Below are 7,421 nucleotides of genomic sequence, written 5' to 3'. Positions count from 1 at the left end.
ATTTGGTTGAATTAGTCCCACATTACTTACGATAGCAAATGGAGTGGGTGGTCTAGGCTATAAATATGATGCTAAGTTCTCCATTTGTTTTTTGCACCAGTCGGAAACACTTTAAGCTTGTATCTGATTTTTTTTTCCTCTGTACTCTTTGATTAGAGAGTGTTGTGAGGTGTAGTTAGATATTTGTTTTGAGAGAGTGTGGGTGTATTGGGGTGCCGGTGTTAGAGAGAAAGAAGTCTATGTGTTGTAACAATTTTCACATAGTGATATTCTCTGGTTTTCATTTGACAACGGCCGTGGTTTTTTCTCCGGTAATTGGAGTTTCCACGTTAAATTCTTGTGTTGTGATTGTGTCTATTTTATTTCTCTGTCAAAGGTATTTTTTCAAGGGAAAATGGTGTCTTATTCCCAACAATGATCACTTACAATATTTTTTTCTTCTTTTTTCACCAACATCAATAGTGCATCTCCTCCATTAGAACAGACAATAACGGTAGTTTAGAGCAATCTACCATCGCGATTTCTTACGTTTCTTCCCACGACTCTTAAAGACAATGACCATCGAGAGCTACTGAAGCAAAGGATAAGAAGCATTTTCGAGCAAAATTAAAATGATAAGCATATATGTAACAGATGGGTTGTGAGGACTTACAACAAAAATGATAGCATGACCAAAGTTAGCAAGGTGGTTAAAAAAATTGCCAATGGATCGTTGTTAGTGTAGATGTGCTGGAACTAAGTACCCATGACATTCAACATGGTGAGCCTGCCAATCTTGATCGCTTTTGGTCTCAATTCCTTGATTTTTTTGGAGGTCAGTACCCCATCCAAGAAGGTCAAACCAGAGGCCACTGGGTTAATCAATATTGGTGCTAGTGAACTTCTTGTTTGGAAAAGAGGATCGGTGTTGCTATTAACAATGACTGCTCTAAACTTCCTGCAACGTGGCTTCCACTTCTTATCATGGTGATGACTATTTCTAAAGACAACAATAATTAATTCAAGATAGTTATTGTTGTTGATTAAAAAATTAAATTGAAATAGCAATTTAATATTTTTATACTCATAAAATATTATTTATTTATTTTTTTAGTATTTTTTATTTCCAATGATCATATTAATATAATTTAATTCAATAAAATTATTTCTCTTCATCTAATTGAATAAAAATTTTATATTATCTAAAAATTTTAGGATTTCTCAAGCTCAAGATCATCCATGTTAAATTATTAAAAAAATATAACTGAGAGCACGAAAGTGTCTCTTCATTCGAGAGCATGATTGAGATCAGAGAGCATGGCTCTTGTGGTTCTTTGATCTTCGTCAACCAAAACCTTCTATATCCCTGATAGGGCTGAATCACAACTTCACTGTGGGAAAAGAGCTACAGAGACGAGTTTGATGTGTTGGAGACCAAAATCCTGAAGTCATTATTTATATTTGAGTGTGACACTTATTAAATCCTAAAACTCAAATAAAATAGTATCTATGATTTTAATCTCATTTATCCAAATCAAAAGTAATAATGTCTTATTTAATTTAATATTTATGACAATAAATGAGATCATCATTATATAAGTCATTTAATGTGAAATTACTTAATTTACAATTATAATTAATATATGCATTGTCTATAAATATATTGAGAAATAATAATTTTCTAAAAATCTTCAACTTGAACTATACATATATATTTTCCTGAGATAATCACATCTTATAAATTTTATGCGTACATCTGAATGTTATTTCCCTGATTACTTTGATAATCTGGTCTGTCTCATATATTAGTTACGAAATTATCACAACTTTTATCACATTAGTGTTCCAACGAAATCACGATGATCGCTATACTAAAATACTCAACCACATAGATCAAATTTGGATGAGAAAATTCAAAAATTACATGCAAGAATGATCTCATGCATGCCTATTTTCAACTGGTCCAACTTGAATATAAGATTTATTTTATTTGGTGACAGACTCAAAGAAACTGCAACGGTAACGCCCGGGCTTCTAGCGACGACAACTAAGTGGTGAGTCTGTGGAAGAAGAAGAGAATAATTTAACATACTCACAATGAGTGTGTGTGTGTGTGTGTGTGACACAGAGAGAGTAAAAAATTTACCTAGAGAACAGGGACTCGACAGGAGAAAGGTGGCGATGGACTCAACAACGACAGTAACAGAATAAGCAGCGATGTCAACATGAGCTGTGAAGGAAGATAGGAGCTGTGAAGGGTAGGCAGCAATGCGCTCAGCAACAACGATGACGGGAGCTATGAGATTTTTTGTGAAGAAGGCGAGAAGAAGAAGACTCCGGGTGAGAATAACTGGGTTTCTCTTGCATGGCTATAGAGTATCGACTGAAACTATGAATCACTGAATCTGTGATGTGAGGCAAATCCTAATTTCTAAAACGTGTTTATATGTATATATCTAGAACGGGTACATTCTAAACACGACCGTGCCCTGTCCTAAGCAAAATCTGCCCTGACTCGGGTCAAATTATTACCCTCCCCAATCGGGTATGGATGGGTATGCTACCCGCGTATTCGGGTACTCCTGTCAAGTCTAACCACTTATTGATACTTTATTTATTAATGGTTTACCGCTAGCTAATGGATTGTTACACACACAAGGCGAGATTCTAACTCATAATAGTTGTTTAAGCTGACGAATGAGATGATCACTCAACAAACTCAAATTGATTAAGATAAATACTGATTATTTTTAATATGAAAAATCCTGAGAGTTTGATTTTAATTTTAACTTTATAAAATATTTATAATAATAATAATTACTATATATATTTTATTTAATTTTTTAACATACACTAATATTATTAAAATTTTAGTCTCTATCTTAAAAAATTATAATTTTATGTATTTTCAAAAATTTTAATTTCAGTATTTAATCATTAAATATAATACTAAATCATAATCATTCAATCTCAGTCCTAGATTTATAAAATAAATACTACCTAAGAGAACAATTCTTGATCCTTCTAATTTGTCCTTTTAAATAATTCTCTTTATTTTGTAAATTTCTTAAAAGATTTCCGAGTAAGTAGGTAAATAAATATTATTTTATGGTTTTTCATTCACGGTTAAATAAGACAATGAGATAGTCATAGAATTAACAACATAGGAAAAAAAATCAACCAGCAACGCTACGGATTTTTTATTTTAATAAATAAAATAAATATAATAATTATTAAATTAAATAATTTTAAAATTTATTATCAAAATTTTTTACTTTCTCTTATCTTATTTACACTGTGAATGAAATAATTTTATATGTATTTTATTTACAGTGTAAACGAGATACAGTAAAATAATTTTCTAACAGTTATAAAAAAATGTATAATCCTTGGTATTCTTTACATTCATTTCATATCTTCTCCTGTCCCGTCTTTCTCACAAAAAGAAGGTAACAATGGCCAGTAATAGCGTATACATAGTTACATATGTTTACCCCAATTGTTGTATGAAAAATGACAACAGTAGAGTAATATTTGAGTATGAGAATCTGATTCTGTTGCACACTCGGCGTGTGAGTTTGTTATGCAAATGTGGTGGTGTCAAGCATGGTACTAACCTCATCGAATCATAACCTATCGATCGATACTCTCCCACCCAAGATCCTGGCCTTATGCTGATATCTGCTCTGCTGGTTCAACCAACCTGACACCAATCAAAAGAATAAAAGCAGTTCATTATGAAAAAGGTCGAAAGAAGTTACAAATTGATAACTAAATAAAGACATAAACCGTTGTTACCTTGCAGCCATAGGATACATGTAGAACGCTCTCTTCGGCGGACACCACTGAAGAAATCTCTAGTATATCCAGGACATCAACAGTGGAGTGCAGCCAGCGATATCCGTGACGCCTCAGTGTGCTGCCGAGCACAATGACTGGTACGTTCATGCCAGCACGGCCGAGCCTCAAGACAACACTCGACACCGCCCAAAGTCCTCAAGAAGTGGGAGCCAACGCAGGTGGACCAAGTTGTTTGACTTGTCCCTCATCAGATATCTTCCTATCACTAACATGATGTAGCATCTAGCATACTGTCGGAGGGTCTCTGGGTCGTCCGTAGGGGGCATCTGGCGGACACGATCCTGAAGCCATACGAACTTCAGTGTGAACGACTCCTTCCTCTACGCCGCCTGCTATAGAACCACCGGAGGCCTGACACCCAGTAGCCACTCCACCAACTACCACGTCTCTGTCTGGTACCACCTACCAAAGTCACGAAAACGCCCCCAACAGGGTCCCGTGGGCGCGTAGTCCTAGGTGGTACTCCACATCTTACAGGGTGACAGTGACCTCACCCCACGAAAGATGAAACATGTGGGTCTCCGGACACCATCGCTCCATGAATGTCGTAATCAAGGCATTGTCGAATGTGAAATCCCTGAGAGGCACCGTGTCGCCGAATCCAGCTTCCCTCAGATACGGGACGATGGCATCGGGTGGAGGAAGGGTATGACTCACTCGGCAGGGCGGTAGAAGACAAGGCATCTGAAAAAAAAAATATATGTTCACAATTATCAATATGTAATTTTAAAACTTTTATTGGTTCTTTTAAGTTTAACGGTCTTTATAATATCACTAAATTTTTAAATAGGTTTCTATATTTTTTTTATTAAATTCCTACACTATTTTTAGTTTTGTAATTAAATTTTTTCAGTATAAGAAAAATTAAAGTTAAATAAATAATTTTTTATAAATTATAGATATTTATAATTAAGAACATAATTAGATATTTAGTTACATATTTTTGAAAAAAATATTATTCTGTTAGTTTTAATATATTTGATATAAAAAAATCTAATTATAAAATTAAAAGTAGTATAATAACTAAATTAAAAAATATAAAAAAACTAATTGTAAATTTCACGAAACTAAAAGAAATAAAATAGAGTTCCAAACTAATAATTATGTAGTAACAACCTAACACAAGTGAAATAAAAGAGAGTTCCAAATTTCTACCAGTGACTTATTCCTAACTATACAAACTATATTCTAGTTCTTGACGACTACCCTAATAACCATGGCTACATACACACATATATCTATATGGAATTGCATAAAATTTAACATAACAGAACTAACTGCAAAGTCGGCTGCCCCGGCGTAATGCGAAGTCTCGTTCAGCCTATTGATGCCTCTGTCGTTACCAGCTGCGCACGCCATCATCGTATTTATTGATTATATGGTCAAAAAGGGATAAAAGAGAGGATAAAGTGGTTGAAAAGTTTAAACTGGTGCCCGATCAAACGTTGTAAATAAGTTATATATATAGCTATCGTCCTCTCTTATCTCATTGACACTATGAACGAGATAAGATTCTATGTATCTCGTTTACAGTGTAAACAAAATATACACGTATCATATCCAATGTCTTATCTCATTTATAATGTAAATGAGATGAGATAGGATGACAGATTTCAATAATAAAATTTAAAATTATTTAATTTAGTAATTATTACATTTATTTTATTTATTAAAATAAAAAATCCACAAAACTACACAATGAAAAAAAAACACAGTTCTACCCTCCAACCAAGCAAACAAAAAACAAAAATATTTGATAATAAAAAAATAAGCAGCTAAAAATTATCAAAATTTATTATTTTTAATTTTATTTAATACATTCTATAATAAATAAATATTAAATGAAATAAATTTATATTAATTTTTTTATTTTTTTAATATTACCCAAAAAAAATACAAAACATATAACAAGTAGGTAAATAAATAATGTTATTAGTCCAATTAATATTATATAAGATTATCATCAATTAATTATAGCATATGTGACAATTTTTTGTGTAGTGTTTCTTTATTTATTTATAGCGAGCTAATTCACTAAATGTAATTTATTACACTTATGTCTAATTATTTATTTCTTATTTTATATTAAGAATTTAATTAACATATGTTCTAAAGATACATGATAAAATTATTATTATTATTATTATTATTATTATTATTATTATTATTATTATTATTATTTAAACTTTTTTAAATAAATACAAAATAAATGTATTGAAAATTTAAATATTTTGTATTTTAAAAAAAAAACGTTTTCGATTAGTAATTTTAATATGTATTCTTAGAGAATAAAATAGTTGAATTCTTAAATTAATTAATTATTTTATAATTACTAACATGACAATCTTTTGAGTTTTGATCTTGATTTATTTAGCCTAATTTATTAAGTATAATCAATTACAATTATGGCTAGTAATCTTTCTTATTTTACGTTAACTTAATTAATTATTTTAAATTACGTTTATTTTTAGAATTTGTGTGCATGTGTGAGTGTATGTGTTGATTTGATACATTATTACTTTAATAATAAAATAAGATTCATATGCTATACAAATGTTATATACTATCTATGATTTTAATTTTGTGCTACATTTATACTTTTTATTATTTGCTTTAATTTAAATTTCTTAATATCTTCTCCCCAAGAAAACCGTTAAATATCATTGAATTGACCATTGAACATTAGCACCAGATTTATCGATAGATTTGATAATTAATTTTTTGGATAAAAAAATTATTGTCGAATTCAATTTTTTGATGGTAAATTTGTCGATAATATTTTAAAAAAAAATAGTGCGATTATTATCGTCGAAATTACTATCAAATAAATTCGTCGGTAAAGCTCAATTAATAGAACATCACATTTTGATTACCCGTAATATATCACCGTCGAATTTATTCGCCGATAAATTTGTTCTAAATTGAAATAACACACCCTCTTTTCTCATTTTGAAAAACAGACTCTCTCTCTCTCTAACTTCCTCTCTCTCTTCAGTCTCACTTTTCACAGCGTCGAAACACTCCCATTTCTCCAGCGCCGAATTTTCTCTCCCTATCTCAATCTTTCACAGCGACGAAATTCTTCCCTCTTCTCTGCCGGCGATGTTGCCCCATAGCACCCTGACCTGTGTTTCACGGTGACGCAACCCTTTCCTTTCCCTCCCTTATTCTCGAAGTGCTTCTCTCTCTGTCCTCCTCCACGGCGCCACGCACCAGCAACTGTCATCGTCTTTCACACATCAATAGTAGCTGTCGTTGACTGTCCTCCATGCACAGTAGCAACACACACCGAACATGTCGTCTTCCATGCACAGTAAGACCTCCCTCTATTCTGTCATCCTCAAGAATAGAGCCTCTGTGTCAAGTTAGTTCCTGATTGTTTTGTTGATTATTGTTCTTCTATTTTTTCACTTATGGCTTCAGCTATTTTTTTGAAATTGTTAGTGATGGTTTAGATTTTTTTTAATTCTGTTTTGATGATTTTGTATTTAAAATTTTGTTTATAAATGATTTTTAATTATGTTTTGATGATTTTGTGTTTTTAAGTTTTGTATTTATTATTCTGATTTTTAATTCTGTTT

This window comes from Arachis duranensis, chromosome 1 (assembly GCF_000817695.3).
Source record: "Arachis duranensis cultivar V14167 chromosome 1, aradu.V14167.gnm2.J7QH, whole genome shotgun sequence".
In the NCBI taxonomy this organism is placed as follows: Eukaryota; Viridiplantae; Streptophyta; class Magnoliopsida; order Fabales; family Fabaceae; genus Arachis; species Arachis duranensis.
The sequence above is the reverse complement of the archived record's forward strand: the minus strand, read 5'-3'. Positions refer to the sequence as shown.